General features: G+C 40.1%; 1 long non-coding RNA gene across 5 annotated transcripts in view; it reads left to right on the top strand.

Moving 5' to 3' along the window:
- Nucleotides 1-24,887, top strand: part of LOC106014736 (uncharacterized) — an 81,229-nt gene that overhangs the window by 34,283 nt on the left and 22,059 nt on the right. For 2 of the 5 annotated variants that reach the window (XR_011808047.1, XR_011808045.1), the window contains 2 exons: nt 4,754-4,892; nt 16,638-16,864. This is a non-coding gene — a long non-coding RNA (uncharacterized lncRNA). Of the gene's footprint in view, nt 1-4,753; nt 4,893-5,217; nt 6,521-8,904; nt 10,270-16,637; nt 16,865-17,287; nt 19,962-24,887 lie in introns of those variants that run through there. The other 3 variants (XR_011808046.1, XR_002398850.4, XR_002398851.4) reach the window with 3 other exon arrangements.

Below are 24,887 nucleotides of genomic sequence, written 5' to 3'. Positions count from 1 at the left end.
GCTCTTCTTCATTTTCCTTCTTTGTGTTGATGTCTTTTTCTTCCCTGTTGAGGACCAGGGCAGAAATATAGATATTCATCCTCATTGTGGACATTTGGCTGCCCCTCTCACGCATCTCCTTCTGAGGTCTCAGCCTTTGCTCTTTGCAAGTTGTCTTACTGTGCTGTTTGTCTGACATCCTGTTTGGACCATGCTGCAGGATGAAATCAGTCACACTAGGAGAAAAATGTGCTGCTTTGTGCATGCTTGTTTTAAGCAAAGAGGGAAAGGACTTTCCTGCGATCACTTGATATCCTTATATCTTAAGGAATGATAAAGACTGATCTCATCACTTGGTTGTAGTCCAGAAGAATGTCTCAGACGTTGATCAATCACTGATGTTCCAGAACACAATGCAAGAAATCTATGTGCATAAACTCTGCATGTTTGAACTCTCTTCCTAGCACATGGCCTGAACACATGACCTCCTCCTAACACATGATCTGAAGCTCTTGCAATTATTTTGCATCAAAACAATTGCAAGGATCTGCCTGAGAAGTTATCTTGCAGATGCTGTGCCTCACCAGTTTCAGGGCATCTGAATCTGGCTTGTTTCTAGCCCCCATGTAAAGATCTCCATTGCTCACGTGTCATTATGATAATTGTTCCTCTGTTTCTCCTCACTCTGAGTGGGATTTCTTACCAGTGTTACATAGAAGCATTTCTCTCTAGATCTTCCAGGTTACTATGGATGTGCTTGATGGATGTACTGGAAAGTATTTCACTTGTAAAGAAAAGAAATGCTATGTAGTGTCCATGTCCATCCTCCCCCCCACCCCTGGTTTTAGTTTTAAAATTCTTTTTTTGGGACTGCAACATCCTGGAGGATGTAGGAAGGGAAACAAAGCTTTCTTCAATGTTTCCTAGCTAACCTGATATACTATGCCCAACACTGAGAAACCCATCTCTGGATGATTTTTGAATTAAAAAAAAATCATAAAATGTTGAACTTAAAAGCCTAAACATGGCTTGATTTCAGTTTGATCACACAGTTAATAACCACATCCTTTATGCCCAGTTTCCCTATCTTTCCTCTGATGTACAATAACAATTCCAGGTAGTTTCCTCGGGAGATGTAGAATCACTACAGGTGACCCATAATCTGTGGGTGACTCTCCTGGTGGATGAGGGAAAGCCTGTTGATGTAGTCTACCTAGACTTCAGCAAGGCCTTTGACATGGTCTCCCACAGTATTCTCCCAGAGAAGCTGGTAATGCATGGTTTGGGCAGGTACACTCTGTGCTGGGTTAAAAACTGTCTGGATGGCTGGGCCCAGAGAGTGATGGTGAACGGAGTGAAATCCGGCTGGTGAATGGTCACATGTGGTGTTCCCTGGGGGTTGGTGTTGGGGCCATTTGCCTTTAATATCTTTATTTATTATTTGGACGAAGGAATTGAGTGCACCCTCAGTAAGTTTGCAACTGACACCAAGTTAGGGGGACGTGTCAATCTGCCAGAGGGTAGGAAGGCTCTGCAGAGGGACCTGGACAGGTTGGGTCGATGGGCAGAGGCCAATGGGATAAGGTTCAACATGGCTAAGTGCTAAGCCACAACAACCCCATGCTGCACAACAGGCTTGAGGCAGAGTGGCTGGAAAGCTGTGCAGAGGAAAAGGATCTGGGCATGTTGGTCAACGCTCTCTTGAACATGAGCCAGCAGTGTGCCCAGGTGACCAAGAAGGCCAATGGCACCCTGGTTTGTATCAGGAATAGTGTAGCCAGCAGGACCAGGGAAGTGATCGTCCCTTTGTATTCTGCACTGGTGAAGCTGCACCTCGAGAGTACTGTGTTAGGCTTTAGGCTGCTCAGTACAAGAAGGACACTGAGGCCCTGGAGCACGTCCAGAGAAGGGCTATGAAGCTGGTGAAGGGCCTGGAGCACAAGTTCTGTGAGGAGCAGCTGAGGGAGCTGGGGGTTGTTTAGTCTGGGGAAGAGGAGGCTCAGGGGAGACCTTATGGTCTCTACAACTACCTGAAAGGAAGGTGTGGGGAGCTGGGAGTCAGCTCTTCTCACAGGTAACTAGTGACAGGACTAGAGGGAATGGCCTCAAGTTGTACCGGGGAGGCTGAATTTAGAAATGAGGAGACATTTCTTCTCAGAAAGAGTAGTCAGGCATTGGAACGGGTTGCCTAGGGAGGTGGTGGAGTCACCGTCTCTGCGGGTGTTCAAGGAAAGGTTGGACGTGAAGCTTAGGGGTATGGTTTAGTGGGTGACGTTTTTTGTAGGGTGATGGTTGGACAAGATGATCTTGAAGGTCTCTTCCAGCATTAATGATTCTATGATTACCTGAGTCACATAAGACCTTTTATATTTACTTTTAGTCGTCCCATTTGAAGGTTTCTTTTACATTCATTTTTCTTAAGTTTAAATTTATACTGATTTAGAACATTTTAGTTGGCAAATAATATTATGCCCCAGTCTAGTGGGACACTTAAGGAGAGGTGTGACTTACTGACATTGTACGCTAGGTTTGTACCTGCTGATTTCTGTATGGTTCCTAGAATCAGTATTTCACACCCCTAGAATCAGTATATCACACCCCTTTGATTCTGGTGTTCCAATACAAATTTTTATTGCATTCCCAAACATTGCTGCATTTTGACTTGTGCAGCATTATCCTCCTAGTCCTGAGCACCAATAAAACCATATTTTTCTCTTGCATTGTTCATGCTCTGATAGTCCCCAAAGCATTCCTGCTTCTCTCTGTGGCTGATGGTAGCTACAAGAATGCTTTTTAAAAAAAATTATCATGGCTTTTTCAGTCTTGAATATGTAATAATAATGTGGGGTTTTGTATTTTTGCATATAGTAACTATATCTGTCTTGCCTACATTGCTTTGACCGGAGAAAATCCTGGTGAAGACCTACATTACTCATACTGTGCTGAGTAAGATGTGCATTTGGCTCTGTTGACTTGGTGTTCTGGGGCACACTGACAGAATAAAAAAACAATTATATCACAGTGGCAAAACAACAGGTTTTGCTGCTGCTTCTGCTAAAGCATGAGAGCTTAGTCCCAAAACATTAAAATCAAGGGAAGGATTCCCTTTGTTTTGCTCAATTCTGGGTCAAAGCCACCAGATAGAGGCACAAATTTTCAATAGGTTAAAAAAGCATAGTAACTTTCAGATTATTATTTCTGTATTTAAATGAAGAATAATAGCATAGATTTACCATTCCCAACCCAGCTATGCTGACATACTGAGAGTACAGAGCTTTAGCGAAAACTCTGAAGAAATATTTGGAAAAAATAATTTATTTGTCAAAACCCACAGTATTAGGGAGACTGCAACTATTCATGAGTAGACAGTAAATTTGAAAAATAGGGCAAAGGAAAAATCAGGGGGGACATTTGTTTAAAAAATATATACAAAAAATTTGGACTTTTTAAAAAGCATTTCATTTAGAAATGTAGCTTGATGTAATTTAAAAATACTGGCTTAACCCAAATCAACTGCAGTAAATGTTCCCTTTTTCCCAGTATAAACCCTTTGCCTCCTTCCCCAGTTTTCTAACTTAGCCAGGCAGGAGTTTAATTGCCCAGCTGTGATTGTAAGGAAACTGTTCAACCATGGAAATTGCCATTGACTGCTTTGTGGCTGAGCCAGAAAAGTGAACCACATATACTCCTATTAACTTTTAGTCTAATCATTTTTTCTGCATGTTATGGAGAGTCATGCATACAGACATCTGTGTTTAATAGAATGAAGTTCTGAGAGCACTTCTTGATTCCCTTTGCTTTCATCCTCACTGCCAGGGTTTTTAGCACTCACCGGGAAGAATTAAGGTGCTTCCTCTCCTGGCTCTGCTGAAAGGCATATTGTTTATTACATGTTGATGCAAATTAAGCCATCTGCCTTTGTTGTGACAAAGAAAATTAGACTTTGCTGTAGGAATAAAAACTCCCTAAGATTGGAAAGACCAGCTCCATGGGCACATATTGCCTGGCTGGGGATTTGAAGATGTGCCTGTTCATGGAACCAGAGGTCTCTCAAACCATTTTTAACCACATTGTAGCTCAACACCTCTATGGGATGCCCTTCACATCAGTGGAGATGCAATAACTGCAATGTGACATTTACTGTGCTGTCTCTATCACTCTCACCTCTCACATGCCCCCTTTTGGACATGAGGAAAATGGGAGCAGCTTTAAGATTTTCCACTCAAGCGCCTGTCTCCTGCTGTCACCAGCTGGCTACCTTGGGGAGCTGACAGTTACTTTCTGATTCAGAACGACCATCATTTTCACAGTTCCAGGACCCAAAGAGGCATCCTCACGTGCCAGGAAGGGACATGGAGGTGGCAAAGCCTCACTGGGTCTGCATGAGCACACTTCATCTGGGTCTTCTGTACTGCACAAAGCATTATTCAGCATAAAAAGGCCCACTGTGTCCAGCCAAAGGTTGGTTTGGTCCATGCCTTTTCTCTGCTAGCACCTAGAGCAGATACTTAAAAAAAAGTTCTGAGGAATAATATAAATCTGTATCTATCCAAGTTTCAGGAATCAGTAGGACAGATGTCTCAAGAGGTATAGGCTGCTTTGCAGTCCTTTCTTCTCTGTGTTTTAAACCCACCATTGAAAATTTTATTAGGTGTCCTCTAGTTTCTGGATTATGGGCAATAGTTGTTAACCTTTCCAGATTGGCTTTCTCTATGGCCACACGATTGTCAAACTTAACATGCCGTACGTGTTCTCTCTTTCATGTTTTTCCCAGGCATGAAAGTTTGAGCTATTTCATATCTCTTTTGTGGAGCCATTCCTGACTTGGACACAACATGACATTTTATGTTCATGATGCTTCCTCCCTTGGGGACAAAATAGGATAGCAGAACTGCATGATACCCAAGATAAAGGTATGTTATGAAGCAATATAACTTGGCATAATGATGTGTGCATTTTTTTTCTTCTCATTTTGTTTCTTAATCATTCTAAATATTATACCACTATTTTTTATTCCTGTTGACAACTTAGCTGTTGTTTTCAGAGAAGGATGTAGAGTAGCACTAAGTTAAGTTAGCCAATATCCTGTTGTTTTCCTTGTACACCTTAAGTTGTTTTCTCTATGTACATAACTTTGCATATCTCATGACAATATTAACAGCCTGGTACAGCACTGTACACAGAAACAGCTGCTGAGATTCATCTGAGCACTTAGTTTTCCATCATTGGTTCTGTCAGGAATAGTGGAGTATGCAGACCGGTCAGAGAATGAAGTGAATGAGTAAAGGCATCTGAGATCATCACTCCTGGACCTGCGGGTGGCAGACAGTGTAAAATGAAAGTTCGCCACAATTAGCAGCACAGTTAGAGACATTTCTGTGCTGTTTTTTCTGTTTGTTTGTTTTGTTTTGTTTTGTTTTCTTTGGATACATTTTTATTTTTTATTTTTTTTCAAAGCAGCCTGAGAAAACAGTGGAATTGTATCAGTTTCTCAACATACAATAGCAAATTATTTAGAAAAACTTTTAATTTTGTGCAAAAAGTTTTTGTGCTAACTTAAAATCAAAATGAGAAATTTCATTTGACCAAGTATATAAAAATATTTATTTTAAAAACAGAATTAAAATGAAAAAATTAAAATGAAAATTGATTTGTAGTTAGCCAGATTTAAGTGTGATGCTGTGAAAACAGAATACTGCAGAAACAATTTCTTCAGAGACATAATCATCCAGTTCACTCCTGACTTCACAAAACAGTTTGATCTGTGAGGCAAAACTCAGGAGGTCCATAAGCTAGCATTGTACAAAGTATCAGGTGAAAGGAAGGCAAAGATCATATTTTCACTTATGTGAAAAGCCACTGAAAACCCACTCTGATGTGTTGTGTGGTAGCAGACAGGGAGTGAAGGTTCACCCCATCCCAGGATGAGTGGGGTAAATTGCCATAGGAAATGTCTCCTTCTTTGTATCCAGTACCTTCTCCATAATCCTAGCTTAAGATGTTTTAACAGACCTAAAACACTTAACACAGGTTAGGTAATTAACAGGGCAACACTCAGAGGAGCAAACCAGGCACTGGAATTTGATTGATACATCAGATAATTTAATCTCTGTAACTGATCGCTCATCTTTGTGAAGTGAAATAACATCCCTTCACCTCACTCAAGTTTTGTGAAAATTCACCCATAGAGAGACAGGGAAAGGCTTACACATTGTAACACCCAGTGCTGCTGCTCCCGCTTGGAGGTGTAACTGCAAGACAGACAGAAACTTTTGCTTGGTTCTTGTCTGATTCAGTAGGTATTGGATTAGATTATGTCTGGTGGAACAGCTTCAAAGAAATAGATAGGGCAAGCCCAGCTGCAGCTGGTACTCTTTCATCCTCTGCTTTGATTTGTATTTGAATTAGAGGGGAGAGAGAAGTTTGAATGTTTTCTGGGTGGAGAGGGGAACCACACATGGTTCTTGTGTACCTTGTCTAGGACCTCTGAGTCCTGAGCTCTCAGATAAACGGGAATCAACGCTCTGCTCTTCTGCTTCTCTTTTGTGAAGGGACTGTGCTCTAGCAGTCCTCAGGGAAAGCAGGCTGGGGAGCCATGAGTTTGCTTATTCCAGTGGGGTCTAGAAATGAAGAAGCAAAGCACTCTGCATAATCAGGAAAAATATCCTTGGAGCATGCCTAGATACTTAAGGATATTTACTGACAGAAGTGGAATAATCAAGACCTGAGAACCTGAGACAACTTCCAAGTGAGGTGGAATCAGAGAAGGGATTTTGAAGACACAGTTTTTGCACTCTAGAAGATAAAGTACTTCTGTAGATCTAGACCAAATATTCAATCACTGGTGCCTTGCTGAAAGCCTCCAAGGAGCTTAATTATGTGGAAAACATAATGTGTAGCTGGGTGCTTAAATAGTATGTTACACAGGGTGAGGACTGAGATCATATGCGTAAATTCAACTGCAGGATGGCCTAGCTTTGACATACTTGAATAGAAACATTACCATAAGTTTTAGCTATATTGAAAATATTTTCTGTGATTGATGCTGTTTCAGAAAGACAGTAGATGAGCATTGCTGGGTTTGAGCATGAACAGTATTTAATGTAACGGTTTTGCGTGACTTGAGTCTTCTCAGGGTAGGAGCTTCTGCATGAACAGGCATCATGCTATTGCCTCATGTTTTCACTGAATGTGAGAGCACGATTGTATTGCTGAGAATAATGATAACACTGTGCAACTCACTGAGTTTTAAGAGTCTGACAAAGGCCGTTAAAGATCAAAGCACATAGGGGGTACAGAAAGTGAGGTTTTCTAACATCTCCCAGTCCCACAGCCATCATTCAGGATACTCCCAGGGTCACAACACCCTTGGGAAGCACTGCCTTGGGTCAGAAGAAGGGAACATTTTGCAAAGGACTCCTGTGACAAATGGCTTATACTCACCTCCAGCTGCTCGCAGAGAAAAGGCTCTTCTATTTTTTCAAATCCATTAGGAACATAAGAAAAACTGCCAAAGAGATTATCTTCCTGGGAAATGGAGCACTGGAGAAGGAATGTGACATTTTAAAGCACATCTACTACACCCCAGCTGAGTCATGTCACTTCTAAATGCCTTGGAGTAGAACGCTTACCCACCCCATCATTAAATTATGAGTATTAATGGGACTTACAAGAGTGCATCCACAGGGAAATATACTTCATCTCTCTGTTTGTTTCCCTCATGATGATACTGTATACACTGTATGCTTTATTGGCAACAGATCCTTTTCATTTGAGATGTATAAAGCCTTATTTACAGCACAACAGTTTTAATTACAGATACCAGAGTGATAAAAGGGACAGAAAGAAGGGAGTAGTCCATAATTGTCTGTCTTTCTCTCTGATCAGCGGGACTCCACTCAGTTTCCTCAAAATTGGTCCCCAAAGGAAAGAAACATATATAAATATGTAAGATGAGATTTAATTACTGAAAGTGCATCAAAAGCTTCATATGTATCCTTTATTGAAACCTTCCCTGGGGTCATGATAAGCATCTGACAGAAAAATAGGCCACTAATTAGTAAAGAAAGTAAATGATATTCACATATGGCAATATCTGCTTTAATAGAGTTAAAAAAGTGTTGGTATTCATTTTGCAATAAATGGTGCTTAAGGACAAGGGTTGAGAGGTGGACCCCAAAAGGCCAAGGTGCTGGGTGAAAGCCCTGACCCCATGGTCAAGGCAGTGCTCTTGCAAGGAGTTGGCTCCTCAACCTGTCACCCAGAACAGAACAGCGGTAAATCCTCTCCCATTACTGAAGTGGGATATTTAGGGCTCCCTTGTAAGAAATGGGAAGTACCTGTTGCTTTCAGTGAAGCCAGCATCCAATATATCTGATTTTCTGGTGGACACTGGCAATTCTTTGAAACCAAATCCTTCACTGGGAGCAGATGTACCCATCTTGTCTTTTTATGTGGAAGCAAACAAAAATTTCCAGCAAGTTTTGAGGGTGTGTTTGCTCCACTGCAGAGCAGAAGAAGATTTTTGAGAGCATAAAATCACCTTTAGGTCAGAGAAATTGTTGCCCATGCAGGTGTACTTCTAAATTATTTTTCAGCTATAAGGCAGTGCTATGTCTCTGGGAATGTGGGCTCACTCTCAAAAAGTTCTACCCTGTAGGCTTTGTTTGCATGACTTTTCCTGGTATTCTCTGGTTGATTAGTCTAGATTGATGCAATTAGTGTAATTAAGTGTAATTATGAATTCTGGTGCAAATTCATGTAATCATATATTTACAATTTGTAATTAGTTAATTATAATATGTGATTAGCAATATAAAATGTAATGTCATTACTCAATGCTAATTAAATTACATATAAAAAAGATGTCCTGGACACACACAATGGATAATCTCAAAACATTCATTCTTTGGAAATATCTTTCAGAATTCCTTTCTGGATGATCCTGTTTCACGTATGGAACGGGGACCCTGCAAAAATCTGATTTTATGAAGCAAAAGTATTTCCTTATCTCAATGTAGACAGTTGAAAAAATGTCCTCACTGTCCACCTGTGTCTCCCAACCTCTTTTCTACATACTTTAAAAAAAAAAAAAAAGAGCTTCAATAAAACATGCAAAGAGTTAGCAGAAGTAGCAACAGAACAGTAGTGAGAAGTAACAAAGAGATTTATGTTTTGGAATATCATGATTTGTACTCCATTTTATTGGAACCATTTTTTTCTATGCAATATTTAATTTCTGAGTAGACTGTTTAAAATACAGCAATTAAGTGCCTTTAAATGTTGATCTCTGAGGATCCAAGATGAAGTACATGGATTTTGCTTGTGGATACCTCAGGGAAATCTTCTGGGAAATGAAATATCAATTTCATAATCATCAGTAAATATTATCTGAACACCTTCATTATCACCATGGCAGCATAAGGCTGCAGGTTGGACACCCTAGGGTGTGTTTACAAGGTCTTCTGTGGTATGTTCAGACTGCTGCCTTGGGGCTGGCTTCCTTTTACAAGAGAACACTGGACCTGAAAGGAAAGCTGTGTATGTGACCAGAGGTTTCCCTCTGAAGGATAAGGAAGTCTTCGTGCTAGAGCATATGTAGCATTTAGTAGTGTGCCATGTTTAGTCGGACAAACTGTCTATTTTGAATGTCTAGATGTCTGCCTGACAGACATCTTTGTGGATAAAGACTGATTAAATGGAGCCCATCATGTTTGCTAGACACCTTCTCAAGATACTGAAGTTATTGGTCAATGGATGATGATAATTGAGCAAAACATCACTCCTACTCTAACCTAGCCAACAATATGCATGTCTCAACCTTTTAGTGTAAAATCCCTCTGAATTCTAGGATTTTAGAATATCCCAGTAGGTGTTTCCCTTCATCTATAGGACCAAAAATGCCTTTTAAAATACCTAAATCTCGCATTAAGGTATTAACCTGTTGTACTCCAAAGTAGTAACAGATCTCTCAAGTATAATAATTATTTAATCAAATAAATAATTATTCTTGTTTGGGCTGTCTTGGAGCCCAATTTCTATTGAGCTATGCAGCTACAAAGCAAAACATATTGAAGCTTTTTTTTTTTTTTCTCCTCTTTGAGTAAATGTAACTCCATGTTTATTTCAGTCAACGTATTCTCCACCTTGTGAAATAAGTGAGAAGACCATCAGCACTGCAGAATTTAACTTTTAGCCTCATGTCATTGGCTAGAGTAGCCACAAGGGGAGATTGTTTCATCCATACAGTAAAACATAATCTTTCTGAACACCCTTGGCATTCTTTGGCTAAGGACTAAAAGATTTCATGAGCCCCAAAAGGGGCCTTGGCTGTGAGCTGCTCTTCAGAGTCTTGAGGGACTTTTGGCAGTGGCCAGTTTCTGGTGCCAAACACTCCATACAAATCAGGATATATGTGCAAGGATTAGTAAAACTTCATACCATCCTCATTAAAAATGATGTGAATGCAGAACAGGCACAGAGTCAGCAGCTAAGTTTAAAGAAGGGTTGTGTCATATCCTGCTACATGTTGGCAAATTTCCACTGCAATCAACACCTTCTCACAGCTAATATCTTCCTGAGCTCCAAAAGCAAGTGCTTTGAAATAATTCTAACCTGAGTGCAAATCTTGTCTTGCCAAGGAAAATAAGATCAAACTTTCGAACAATTGCATTAAGAACAATCCTGAAGAAATAACATTCCATGTTGGTTTCCAAACAGTTTGGTCTTGTCTACACTTGAAAAGAGGGGTTTGAGCAGAATCTAGGCTTGTTTTCAATTAGGGCTGAAAACAGAGTATGAACAGGGCCATAAGCAGAACATAAGAACTGCTGTAAACAGAGAGAAACTCATTTGTTGGGGCACTCTGCTCCATGAAGCTCTTTGGTAAAATAAGTTAATTCACTTACCACCTCATTCACAAAATTCTCACTGATGCATGAGGAATTTGTGCCATCAGTTTCCATCAAAGCCTGTGAACACTAACCATGAAAATACCGTCTGCACAGATGGAAGAATAAATTGTGTAGCTCCACTATGAAATAAATGTGGATGTTACCAAATAAAGAACAGGTCTGTGCACAGATCCTGTAAAAAACAGTCTGTGATGTCTGGCTGTGAAGCTAGTCGAAGCACATCAAGGCAAGTCAAAAGGAAATAGTTTAGATCTAAAAAGGGTTAGGTGCCTGGGGGGGATTTGGAATAAAAATAAATACACATAATTGAAATAAAGGGGAAAAGCACATCTTTTGACAGCAGAAATGCATGTGAAAATAGGAGCAAGATAGAAACTACCAAAAACAGGAATTGCTTTTTCAAGATAAGCTAGAGTCCTTCAAAATGTCTGTAAAGGAAATAAGATCATCAGGATGGGTTTATCATTAGAAGAAAAGGAATATTAAAGGACCTTAGTTCAGTCTGAATAAAAAAGATAAATTTCAAGTAAACTGACATGGAGTTTTACCCATGGTTGGGTTTGCAGTAATAAAGTCGGTGAGGGAATAAGCTGTGTGATTTACAGGCAGTAAGCTTCCGTAAAATTTACAAACTGCTGTTATAAAATGTCACCTTTTATGATGCATTCCACTCAGTCTGCATATATAAAAGGTACCGCACTGGAAAAGAGTAGCAAAAGCAAAGCAGTCTTCTGTCCTACATAGCTACCTTTTTTGCTTTTACAACAGTAGCGGAGATCTATCATCCGATGACCCTGATGCTAGACCTTTTCCTCATTAATTTTTCTGTTTGTGTAGGTACACTGTTGTCCTTGCCACCATTAACAGAAAATTTAAGATGGTTTAAATGAGACAAGTTTTTATAAGATGCTTGTGGGTGAACAGTGCAGGGCTCTCTCTATCCCCCCAATATTTATATAAATACAGGGCTTATGATAAATTTGGAAAATTTTCTCTTTTCCCTGCTTTCATACAATTGCTTCCTCTGTGTCTGTGCAGGGCTGAAGCATGATAGGCCTTACGAATCCAGAGCCCAAACTAATCTTTTTCACGAGGTTCTGAATTTCTGTAGAAGTTAAACATCTGCTCACCTTGGGAACTCAACATCCATTTCCAATCCAACTAATATATAATAGAATCATAGAATGGTTTGGTTTGGAAGGAACCTTGAAAATCACCTAGTTTAAACACCCCTGCCTCAGGCAGGGACACCTTTCACCAGAGCAGATTGCTAAAGCACCATCCATCTTGACTTTGAACACCTCCAGGGATGGGGCATCCATAGTTTCTCTGGGCAACCCGTTCCAGTGCCTCACCACTCTCATAGTAAAGAATTCCTTTTATCTAATCTAAATCTATTCTCTTTTAGTTTAAAACTATTACCTCATCCTATCATTATCTTTCCTGTAGGCTTTCTTTAAGTACTAGAAGGCTGTTATAAGGTCTCCCTCCCCAGATCTATAAGAACCTCCAAGATCCCCTCCTCAAAGGTGTAGAGTCTGTTAGAAGATGGTACTGGCTTTGCTGGAAGAGTTACTGGCTCCTTCTCAGGGTTAACTTCTGGACATTACCAGGTGTCCTGCATGACAGCCATCCTGTGTGGTGTTTTCAGGTTTCTGATCAGCCTGGCTAGGAGATTGCCAGGCTTGGCTCCTCAGCCAGGCAATTAATGCTGAATGAGCTCCTTCAGAGTCACAGCCCTGTCCGTGACTACTTCCAAAGCTGCCTTTGCAAACCAACCCCTCCAAATTTCTGTATCAACTTGGGCATGTGGGCTAAGTCCCACCCAGTACCTTACCTGCAATTGAAAGCTTGAACGTTATTTTAGTAGTCTCTTTGCAGTCTGGTGTGGTTGCCTCTGATCTAAGTGGAAAGTTCTATTATTCTTCTTTTGGCAAGAGCAAAAACCACCACACTTCTAGAACTGAAATTTTAACTGGGCTGTATTTAGGAAGTTCAGCAAAATAAATCAATAATGGTGGAGATAAAACTTCAGTTTAATGGTAGCTATTATAGTAAAACAGCACTCAGTACACAACCATTTAACCACCCTATGGCCATGGTTTCTACAGTTTACTCTGACAGATTTGTTATTGCCTTCATTTAATAATCTACTCCTCTCTACACAACTACCATCATTCTAAGTTTAAAATAAGGTCTTTATAATTGTAGGTTGCTCAAAATAATAGATATTATATCTACTGCCTAGCTTGCAAAATATTTAAATTCAAACTGCTCATAAACAGAACAACAAATAAATACAGTTTAAGAACTTTTTTGGTGAAAATTGGATGAGCCTCATTGACTTTAGCAGAGAAATGTGTCTGACAGCATGTAGGTTGGGCAAGCTGGGGACTGTGAACCTTTGAGAAAAAAAACTAAGAATATTGTGTTGTGTGATGGTTTCTGACCAGCATCCTGTACCAGGTGTGTGGGATGCTGAAGGGTGTGTCAAACTCTGCCTAAACAGGATCGTGCCCATAGCTGAGGTTCAGTGAAGGAAGGGAAGGAGGGAACTGCTTAGTTATCTGCTTTTTTGTATGCAGCTGTGAGGCAGGGGTTGAAGCTATTGCCAAGACAACTTGTGAGTCTTACGTTTTTGTTTAATGGATTTGGGTGGTTTATTATCTGTTGCCTGTTCTGGTTTCATAAAATTTTACCTTCCTAATAAAATTGAATTTAAGTAATTGAGGGTTGGAAAGTCAGGGAGTACAGAAAAACATGAGAATCTGAAGTAACCTGGGGGGAATAATTTCATGCTTTGTCAATAAAACAAAGCATAGGCCAAGTGTCGTGCTAACACAAGTCCACTGCTTCAGATGCTGGGAACTAAAGGACATGATCATTTTTCTGTACTGCCTTTTATGGACATTCTTTGGCCTGTACTGGGTTGGCTCACAAGAGGATGAGTTTTACATGGCATGCAATTTACCTTGCATGCAAGAAGAACAGAGAATAAATGCAGTAAAATCAAATGATATTAAAGAGCTACAGGAAGAAAAACAGATAAAACAGGAAGGTGCTGTGGCTTTGTATGTTGAATGAGAATTTCAGTATTGCATATTCCTCTCATTGACATCAATACTGATATTCAGAACAGTAACACTGATCCAAGGCTGGACATTTCAGGTTGTCATGCACTCACAGAGTGTGCATTTTCTCACACCATGCTTCTGGGGTTGTTCTGTTGGCTTGCTGTACAAAAACATGATGGATAGGAGATTAGACATGCTGAACATTGTATCTGACCTGGGCCAACAGGAATGGCACACAAAAGAATGTCTGCATGAGAAAGTTTGAAAAGTTTGAAAGCAGAGAGGTCCAAAAGAAGGAAAATTAAGTGGATCTCTTGATAGGCATTTGCAGTAGACATTGCTTTCTGCAGCATATTTTTTCCTCATGCCTTCACGGAATTTGAGTTTTCTTGATTCTTTTTTTTTTTTTTTTTTTTTTTTTTTTTTCCTGGCCTGTGTATTTGAGTGTGATCATTGATAGCCAGAAACATGTTAAATCTTGTAAAAGCACATAGAGCAAGCTGTGCAGGAGCCAGGTGAGTTTATAAAGCACAAGATTAATGTCACTGTTCCACAGATTAAATCAGGATTGCAGTGAGACTCTGTCTCAGGACTAAAAATAGAGCATGGGCCTATGAGTCCCTTTAGCATAAAGCCATCCCTCCTCTATGAATGTGCTTGTCTGTTCCTGTTGAAATCCATCCCAATATTTCCACTGATTTTAATGAATCAGAACAGGCCACCAGCACCTGTTCCTTCAGGTCTGTTCTCTGCACTAATACGTAGTTTGAATTGCATTCTGCAACATATGTCAAGCACCTGATAGGAAGGTATTAGAGCAAATCCATATATATATATATTTTTTTTTTCCCCAGTAGAATTTCTCAGTTAAAGAAGCATAAATAATTAGAATTATTTTATTTCATCATCAAATACAAAAAAAGTTGGCACTTCAAAGCACAGAGCATTTTTTTTTTTTAAATGAATACAAATAGATGCTGTACCCAGTTAGAAAGTTAATGAAAAATCTTCACCTGTATTGAACCATTTCCTCTGTGTACAGAATTACTCTACCAAAAATCTTTGGACTATGTCTAACTTCTCTGTCAGCAGCAGAGGACCTGACACTTATCTTTCTAGAATCATGTTTATTTTTTTTTTCCTCATTTCTGCTAGTTTGGGGAGTAAGTAATATTCAGTTGTACTAGAAAGTTGGACCTGAACCAAACGTAGCCCTTCTGTACTATAGGGAAATGGAGTGCTGCAAAACCATACTTGTAATTTGAATGGGCACAAACAGTTTTATGTGTGATTGGATTATGTGTCTGTTATATTTTCTTCCTTCTCAGCTGCTTATCTTTCCATTTATAAGTCCCCTTCCTGCAAAAGGAAAATTTAGAGAATTAGGTTACCTGTCCAAATCTAATAAATTTCCTTTGTGTACAATAGCAAAGTACATGTCTGCATACTATTTTCCAACCTCATCATCTTCCATGCACAGAAGAGGTGGTGCTCAGGGAACAAGCAGATATTCTGTAGTGCTGTTTTCCTCATTGTTCGCTGTGCAGCTCCATGAATTATTTACGCACACTATTCAAAGCATATTCGGAAGACAATTATTAATTTCCTCCTGGGCTCTCCTTTGATGTTCATTGCTACAGTATCCAAATGCTTCACAAATATTAATGTACTTGCTCTTACTGTTCACTGTGAGAAGTATTAGCTTCATTTTAGTGATCAGGAGCTATGAGACAGGGATAGAGGTCAAAAACATCTCTGGTTGCATACCCACAAGGAGGCATCAGGGATTTGATCCAAGACTATACAGCACATTGCCTTTGGCTGCAGCTGCACCTGCTCCAGCCTTCTGCAAATATGACTCTGGTGCCTTGCTAGGCACCCAGTGGTGCCTACACTGCCAGCCCCACTGAAATACTCTTTGGCAGAGTTGGAGAGGTAACATAGTTTTTCAGAGACAGGGAACCTCTAGCACTGCTAGGGCTGGAAACTGGATGCTGAGCTGCCTTGAGCTTGTTTTGTCATGCCACAAGGCTGCCACAAGACTGGCTGGTGGCCGGTCACTGGTAAACTCCAGGACTCCATTTTGGAGAGCTTTCCTTGACAACAGTTACTTATACAACACCTGGGCACAAACATTTACATTTTCATTTCAGACCACTTTCCCTATTTAGGTGATTCAGCAAAAAGAGGAATTTGCTTACAGTAAAACTTAGGGACTATGACTTAAGGAAGGACCCATCACTGATCTGAAGTTGTGCAGGTGTATATGTAGATGTTTCCAACCTCCTTTATGCAGGAACATTCACCACTTGGCATGGCTTCTCAAAGAGAGCTGCTTCCTGTGCTGGTGCTTGTCTTCAGGGTGATTTCACAGCTTTGCTCCTTGAAACTTGACAGAATCATGGCATAGGGTGGTATGGCCTCAGGCCAGTTTCTACAGCTCCCAGCAGTTGCTGTTGGAATGCTTTGGAGGCATTACTCAGAAAATATGTTAAATATGTCTTAAAGAAGGAGAGGAGAAAGGCTGAATTATTATAAGATCTGCAAAAATAATATTCAAGTGTCTAAGCAGTGCTCCAGCATCCTTTATCGAACTAGAGGGGTAGGTCAGTCTTATCACAGCTGATTGATCTCAGGCACTGGTTAATGGTACCTCTCGCTGCTTCCACAGGAAGGTCATTTCTGCAGCTTAGAAGAAGGGGGAAAAATACCTTGACTGCAATATTTTGCACAGGGTGGCAAGACTGCTTCCTACGGGGATTTAAAAACCTCACAAAATTCTGTGATCATCCCTTCACTGAAGAAATAAGATGGATGAAGGATTAAGGTTCCTTAGGAAATTGACTGGTGGTTCTGAAGATATTATGAGACCCTCTGTCTCAGATATCTATTCCGGAGGTAAGCACTTTTGTTTTTTCAGCAATGAGCTTTTGCTAAACTTTCATCAAAAGCAGTGGAAGAAATGGACATTTCTATTAGAAACAAAGAAATTAATCAAGTGATTGGTGAGTTGCCTTCTGGGAAAGACCCTGCAAAGCATGGATGGGCTCCCGAAAAACATTTAATTTTTGTAGCTATCAACAAGAGTTTGGAATGAATTTGTGAACATCATTAAAAGACACATCGTTATCTGATAAATTGAAAGGGTACTGGAGGTAGACACTGGGATGACATCCAACCAGTAGTTCTAACAGAAAGCAATTATTGCTAAAACAGAAATAATAAAAATCAAAACTCAATTTTTGAGACCCAAAGACTGTCAGCCTTGTGGATGTGATTACAAAATGGTTCTGGACCTAATTTCTGTGTTTCATTTTTCAGGCTTAGAGGTGGTTACTATCACACAGTAATAACTGGGCACTTATGCGCAGTCATACAGCAATGTTATGGATTGCCTGTGGAGGATTTTCATCCTTAATTATTTATTTATTGAATTACAATGCAGAGAGATTGATTAGATTGAGGATATGATGGGAATACTAATGAAGATTGGCTCTCAATTTGGGATACATTTTGAAGACTATCCCATCATTTTGAAGAAAATCCCATTAATTTTAGCCTTGGAGCAACAACAGTCAGTGCTGGAGTCGTGTGTGCAAACACAGGGGACAAAGGTGTAGAAATGTGTGGGTGACAATCATATTCTGTGAAACAAGGCTTGCTGAGAAGTATGCTGTGCCTATATTGCTCGAGCAAAGTATATAATATCGACATCGCTGGAATTTTGCTGCCATGATACTGCTGAAACGAGAGGTCTTTTCTGTGAATGTATTCTTTAGTTATAAATCTTTGCTAGTCTGAGTTAACTGCCTGTAGTTTTTGTGTTGATTTCATGCAGTTCATCTTCACTGTTTCATGTTAACTTAGCCCAGTAGAACAGCTACCTCAAGTGGCATTGTTTCTGCCTTCTAGTTGGATAATTTAAACTTCTTAAATGGAAGATTAGGAGATAGCATTTTCTAAATAATTAATCACATATACTCTTGTTTGCAGGCTAAATTTTTTTCTTGTGGGGATAAATGGATACTTGCATGAAGAATGATCCTTTTGCACGAAACTTTGTTGCAGCCAATATTAAGTGTCATGGGAAATCAACATGGCTGCAATGAATAGCTGTTAAGAATATAAATGAGTGTGCTTAAAAATTCTTGGGTTATCTGAATTTCAGGCTGAATACAGAAGCAACACTCAAAGAATGATTTTTAAAATCAATAATTTAGTGCATGCACAAAGCCTGCATTTTATTTCTGTTCCGCTTTGGATTTGTAGTGTGTTTTTGTTAGTTAGTTTGTTTTGTTGTTTTTATGCTTTTTCTTCTTCCAGCATAAGGGAGATGTGGAAGCATATTTTTGGCTGCATCGTTATAAGGAGGGATGTAATTCTGTGAGTAGAGAGGGTGCTTCTTCTGTGCTGTGATTCCCCCACAGAGCTTGACCCATGGTACAGACTCTGGTATCCTCTTCTCTTCACTCATGTCTGAGGAAGGCAAAAATTGAGAAGGATATTGCACGAAGGGGGCAGGAAGGCTGAGGATTTTCTTCTATCCTCCAGTGCTTGCAGCTCTGCTAAATGGAGATCAGCAGTGGCACCGTGGAAGAGCTCAGGTTGCCACTGAAATGTGCAGCATAACATACAGAAAAACAAATGAGCAAACCTTGAAAAGGGAAGCAATATACCATCCTTGCCCAGAAGAGCCTAAAAGAGACTGTAAATACCTTTGTGAGTTTTTACTCCTACTTCAACTTAGAATTCACTTCACATATTGCTTTAGTTCCTAAATAGCATCTTAGAGCTTTAAAGATCAGAAGCCCCTAGACCTCCTGCTAGTATAATAAGATTAGTTTCCTGCTTATTCGAGTGTGTCTGTGCATGTTTAGAGAATTGGGGCTGGAAGCAGGGGACAAAGGGAAAGGAAGGCAGGCTGAAGTACCTGTTTTCTCACTAATCTGCTGGGAACACATAATTATAATCTGCACCTTAAAACATCAAAACATCTTTCAGAAATACTTGCACTCCATAGTGGATAATTATTGCTATAAAATCATGAGGAAGAAACATATTCAAGAACACTTGGTGTAGTTCACTTTAGAAGAACATCTATATTCAAAGATTAAAAGAACAATAAATGGAGTTGTTCCTCGCAAAGCACTGAAATTCATTTAAGCTGATGGATTTGAATGCATGCTTGTCAAATATAGGTAATGTTCAGCTATACTGTAAATCACACACTACCATAGCTTGTGCCTACTGATGTTACATAAAAATGATGTGCTAATGCTGCTTCTTCTTGATTTTATCAAATATATTCAGCCTCACATTGAATGGGCTAGACCTGTATAATTTAACATGGTTTTACTTATTAAATGCAGATTTGGTTTGACTTGAGGCAGAGGTGTGAGAACAGGTCAGGCAGGAAGCTGTCTCAGAATCTAAAAATTTAGTTGAAATTAAAATATTTTTAGGTTTTATCAGATTTAAGCAGTCTATCCTTTTTGCTTGGATTTATAGGCCTGAAAAGATGGTGACCTGAGCTAGTTGAAAACAGGGCTTTAGCCATCTCCTGCAATAGCTGTAGTTTTGCTAACTCTGAAAACATTTATTTAAAAGACTGAAGATTTATACAACACTCAAATATATCAGGTCTGGAAACTGCTTCTAGTCTTCATGTTGATAAAATAGTTCATGAGAGTTTATTTTTGTGGTAGTAAATAGTTCTGCTGGGTGGTTCTTCTAGGGGCTCAGAAATTTGATGTGCTCTTATACTCTCTGCATTGGGTTTGAGTCAGCTTGTAAGAGAAGTGGTATTAATCCTCATTCCTTCACTCATATCTGTCATCACTGACTGAAGCCTCCTGTCCCCTACAAAAGGAGCTACTGCTTTGTTAAGAGTCCAAGTCTGACTGGCTGAAACACTGCTCTGCTATTTTTGCATCTACTTTTTGGTCTACATTTAAATATCCTGTCCTTTGAAATCTTTGAAATGTGTTATCTTGTTATAAGAAGACATCCTGGGAAGCTGGTGAAAGGAAATAGTCCAGCTAGATGATAATGAAATAACCTAGGCCTTAAGCTTCAGACACAAAGTGAAATACTCATTTTTTTTTTTTTAAGTGTTAGTATATTTTTTTTTCTAGTTTTCTCATATAGTTTCTGCTTTTTGAGGGAGGTAAGGGGGAAAACTATATTCTGTCCATGGGTATGAGCTTCTCAGAAAGCCACTTAAAGCATTTTACTTTATTACAAAAGAATAAAGACACTGGATGGAATTAACATTTGGGGTTTTCATATGTCAGAACTGGGAATAAAACGAGGATGTGCTGAGGGACCAGACCATGCTAACTTTTCTGCCTTGAGCACACTCTTACCCTGTAAGAGTCCTGCAGTATTTTGCTTCCAGGCAAAATTGAACCCAGTTGTTCAGCTTCTTGGGTGCATTAGTGCTGGTGGTGTGAACAAAACTTTGCAGAAGATGAGCCTGAAGGAGTTTGGTTTAGTTAGTTACTTGCAATAGCTCGAGAAGAGTTAGGGATTGTCACTGAATTGTTAGGGGGTTAACAGTTTGGGATAAAAATGTATTTTATTTATTTTATTTTATTTTATTTTATTTTATTTTATTTTATTTTATTTTATTTTATTTTATTTTATTTTATTTTATTTTATTTATTTTATTTTATTTTATTTTATTTTATTTTATTTTATTTTATTTTATTTTATTTTATTTTATTTTATTTTTTTATTATTTTTTTTAATTATTAACTTCTGTTCTCATCCTTTTAAAGCATTTTAAACTGCAAAACCATTAATTTATAGTATCGTAGAACCATAGAATGGCCTGGGTTGGAAGGAACCTCAAAGATCAGCTAGCTCCAACCTCCCTGCAGAGATGCCACCCATTAGATCAGGTTGCTCAGGGCCTCATCTAACCTGGTCCTAAACACTTCCAGGGATGGGGCATCCACAGCCTCTCTGGGCAACCTGTGCCATCCTGCCTCACCATCCTCTGAGTGAAGAATTTCCTTCTACCCTCTAACCTGAATCTCCCCTCTTTTAGTTTAAAACCGTTCCCCCTCATCCTGTCATTATCTGAGAAAAGAGTCACTCTCCATCTTTTTTATAAGCCTCCTTTAAGTATTGAAAAGCCACAATGAGGTCACCCTAGAGCTTTCTCTTCTTTAGGCTGAACAGTCTCAGCTCTCTCACCCTTTCTTTGTGGGTGAGGTGCTCCAGCCCCATGATCATCTTTGTGGCCCTCCCTTGGACCTGCTCTAACAACCACACATCCTTCTTGTGCTGGGGGCCCCAGACCTGGACACAGCACTCCAAGTGGGGCCTCACGAGGGCAGAGCAGAGGGGAACAATCACCTCCTCGACCTGCTTGCCATGTCTCTGTTGATGCATCCCAGGGTGCAGTTGGCCTTTGGGGCTGCAAGCACACACTGTTGGCTCATGTCAAGCTTTTTGTTCTCCAGAACCCCCAAGTCCTCTGCAGGGCTGCTCTCAATGAGTTCTTCTCCCAGTCTGTACTCATGTCTGGGATCACCCTCACCCAGATGCAGCACCTTGCACTTTGACTTGTTGAACCTCATTAGGTTCACAGGGGCCCAATTCTCAAGCTTGTCCAAGTCCCTTTGGATGACATCCCTTCCTTCTGTTTGAAGGGACACCTTACAACTACACCACTTGGCTTGGTGTCAGAGTTGACCCACAGTTGGGTGGCATGATGAGCAGATGCTACTTACCTGTTCCCTGGCATCCCAAGCAGATACTACCTGCCTTCTACCAGGCATTATAAGCAGATTCCTTGGCAAAGTGAGAGAAAAACACCTGTATTCCCTGGCAGAATGCGGAGGTGCTACTTGCCCTCTTCTTATTATTGTAAGTAATGAGCTGGCATGTACTTTCTGCCTTGTATCAGCAGTAGAGATCACAGATTGCCATTTTTTTCAGCATCATTCTCACCTTTATATACATATAGAATCACAGAATATGATGTTTCTTTCTTTGCTTACAATTAGTAGCAGAAGCAGTCATCATAGTAGTAACAGCAGTGTTGCGTTTGTATCTAGAAGCCCTATCTCAGATCTGAGTTTCTGGATTTTTCTTAAAATAAAACTTAGGGAATGTGCCAACTCAGGTTAGGTATTTTCTCATTATTTATCTTGTGAATGAAATTTATGGTAGTGTTCACACAAAGCTTGAAGAATGTGTGAATGCTTTGAAAGGCGTTCTTGGTGTTAGGGAGATTTGCTTTCTCTCTCAAATAATTGATCGCTAGAGGTGAAAACAGGCTTAGAAAGTATTCAGTCTGGAGTGGGCACAGTAACTACAAATCCTGGCTGGAATGAGCCATCTTTTGTAGCAAATGTGCCTACAGGATATCCAGATGTTAAAAGTAAAAGCTTCAGTAGATACTGCTCCAAGGCTCTGGAGAACAAAGCAGAGTACCTTGGAGACTTTTTAGCTGTCCTGTGAAATGCTGAGAAGAACAGAATTAATAAGAGCTTTTTCCAGAGTGATGGACCCTTACACTCATACACTTCCATGCAAAGTATCTGATATGGTCAAGCATTATCTTTTATTTGTGACTTGCGTGTATCGGTCCCAAATGATGTTGCAAAGAGAATTCTTCTAATCAGTCTCTTTGACTGTGTGCTTCATTTTGTACCTCTCTACAGCTCTCCCTTGTCTGTCAAGCCCTAAACACACATTGTTTGTCCTCACTTTCAGTGACATATTCTGATAACCTTTCTGTGTTATCTTTCAGTAAGACATTGACTCTCACTTTCTGCCTGCCCAAAACAGCAGCCTCCAATACCTTTCCTTTATTAACATTGTAAACACTTCCCAGTCTTCCATGTTGCCTTTCATGCTTAAAAAAACTTCCTGTAAAAATTCACTAACCCCCTCATTATTTTCCTTCAAGTCCCTTTTAAAAACTCTTACACAAGAAACTCCTTGATAACAGATGACCAGGTGTGAAGACTGCTGTTCTTTGTGATGAGTGACAGCACCTTGGTGTTCCCTTCCATCAAAGTGACACAGTTTCATTTTGCCTTCAGCTCATTTCTTGAGTGAACAGCGGGATTCTGATGTTGCGTATTTGCAGCATGACTGTGTGGTCCTAGCCATGACCATGCCTTCATCCTAGCTCAGCAACTCCTAACATGGACAGGTGACGTGCCAGGCAGAACTCCTGCACACCTGGAGGGGAGACAGGTATCTCCCGCAGAAGCACTTACCCTAAGGAAAGGCCAGGCAGAGAGCAGCCTCAAGAAACTCTCTTGGGCAGCATGAAAGCCTAAATATAGAGCAGCAGCCCAGAAGGACAGTGTGTGTACTCCTTGTTTGAGCCAGGATAAAAGCATCTAAATTTCTTTATTTTCTCTTGCCAAGTTAATTTCAATTTCAGTTGTTAGTTCAATTTCAGTTGTTTTCAGTTTTCCATTTCTACACAGCTGTTATAATCAGGATCCAGGACTCTAAACTACTGATGAACCTCTTGTTTTAAGCATTCATGATGCCAGTATAGCAATGTTATGCCATGAGATGAGTGACCAGCAAGCTGTGTGGGCAATACAGACCAGTAGACAGACTTTCTAAGGATGTAGGCATCTATTTGAGCTAGCTCTCAGGCACAACAAACTGTCACATAGGATTTCCATGAGGAGCAGGCATGAAATTCAAATTATGGGCAGCTATTGCTTTCCACTCTGCTGACAATTTATTGGGAATCACACTGAGTCTCTGCTGCAGGCCACTGATTTAGCTTAACGTGATCTGACAGACAGTGCCCAATACTGTGCGTCATAACGCAAAACAACACACAGCACATCTGAAGAAGAGAAAGGGATGATCTTGGGGATAGACATGCTTTTAAAATGTTTCATAAGGAGACAAGAATCTTTATGCATGAAAGCACTGGATGGAGGTATTTGGCCCTTCAAATCCTCATGAAGTAAGTGATGTGCGACTATTGTAAAAACTACCTGGCATACTTTGTGCCTGTCCACATGGCAATGGGACGGGACCAAGTCTCTTGGTAGCACTGTGCCAGCACATTAATTCCTTCTGCAGGGATTCCAACCCCTAGTACATTGAACACTGTGCACATCACACCGACAGCAATTCCCTGCTCTGCTTCACGCAGCTTTCAAACCAAAACACACTACCAGTCCCTCCTTCTGCAATACAAATTGCACTTAGAATCTTTTCCCTAATTTAATTTGGAAATAATATAAATCTCAACCCTCTCAATGCAGGTGATCAAAACTGCCTGTGCTCTTTCTTTTAGGAAAAGGCTGTGCCAGAAAGTTTGGCACAAGTGGCATTTCAGAACTAATTATAATTTATCTTGCTTTTTCCTTCTCTACTCCTTTCCCCCCATATATTATATCCCATACAGACTACAAACTCGTAAAACTTAATGTGTGAATAAAAGTTTTCACTACACTCTTTTACAGTGGGTTTCAAATTTGATCAAATAAAGAGAACCTTCACTTGCACAGCCAATGTCTCAGCCAGCCTGGGTCCTCCCAGAAGGTCTGCTTCTGCAAATTCCATATTTCAGCAAGGCAGGTGGCAATGCATTAAGGCACATAGACATGCCAATGTGAGCTGGCTTCCCTGAAGCTGGCAGTGGCCAACACACCAGCTGCATTCTCAGTGCCGAGGCAGTTGCATTGAATAGGTGGTAGATATGTTAGAGCAGCCTGATTTGAAACAATCTGGGAGAGTCACAGCCCTCTGCCTGACCTCCGTGTGAATACAGATATCACAGTGTCCCTGGAGAGATCTGGAATGCCTTTTCATATTTCACTGTGTGACTTGTGTCAATCGAAGGCCACTGAGCTTTTCTAGCCAAGGGACTGCCAGCAGTTTGGTAGGAGGTGATCATGGGTTGCCGGTGTAATTACAATAGGTG

Source organism: Anas platyrhynchos, chromosome 3, assembly GCF_047663525.1.
Source record: "Anas platyrhynchos isolate ZD024472 breed Pekin duck chromosome 3, IASCAAS_PekinDuck_T2T, whole genome shotgun sequence".
Lineage (NCBI taxonomy): Eukaryota > Metazoa > Chordata > Aves > Anseriformes > Anatidae > Anas > Anas platyrhynchos.
Note: the sequence above shows the minus strand (reverse complement) of the source record. Positions and strands in the feature narration are given on the sequence as shown.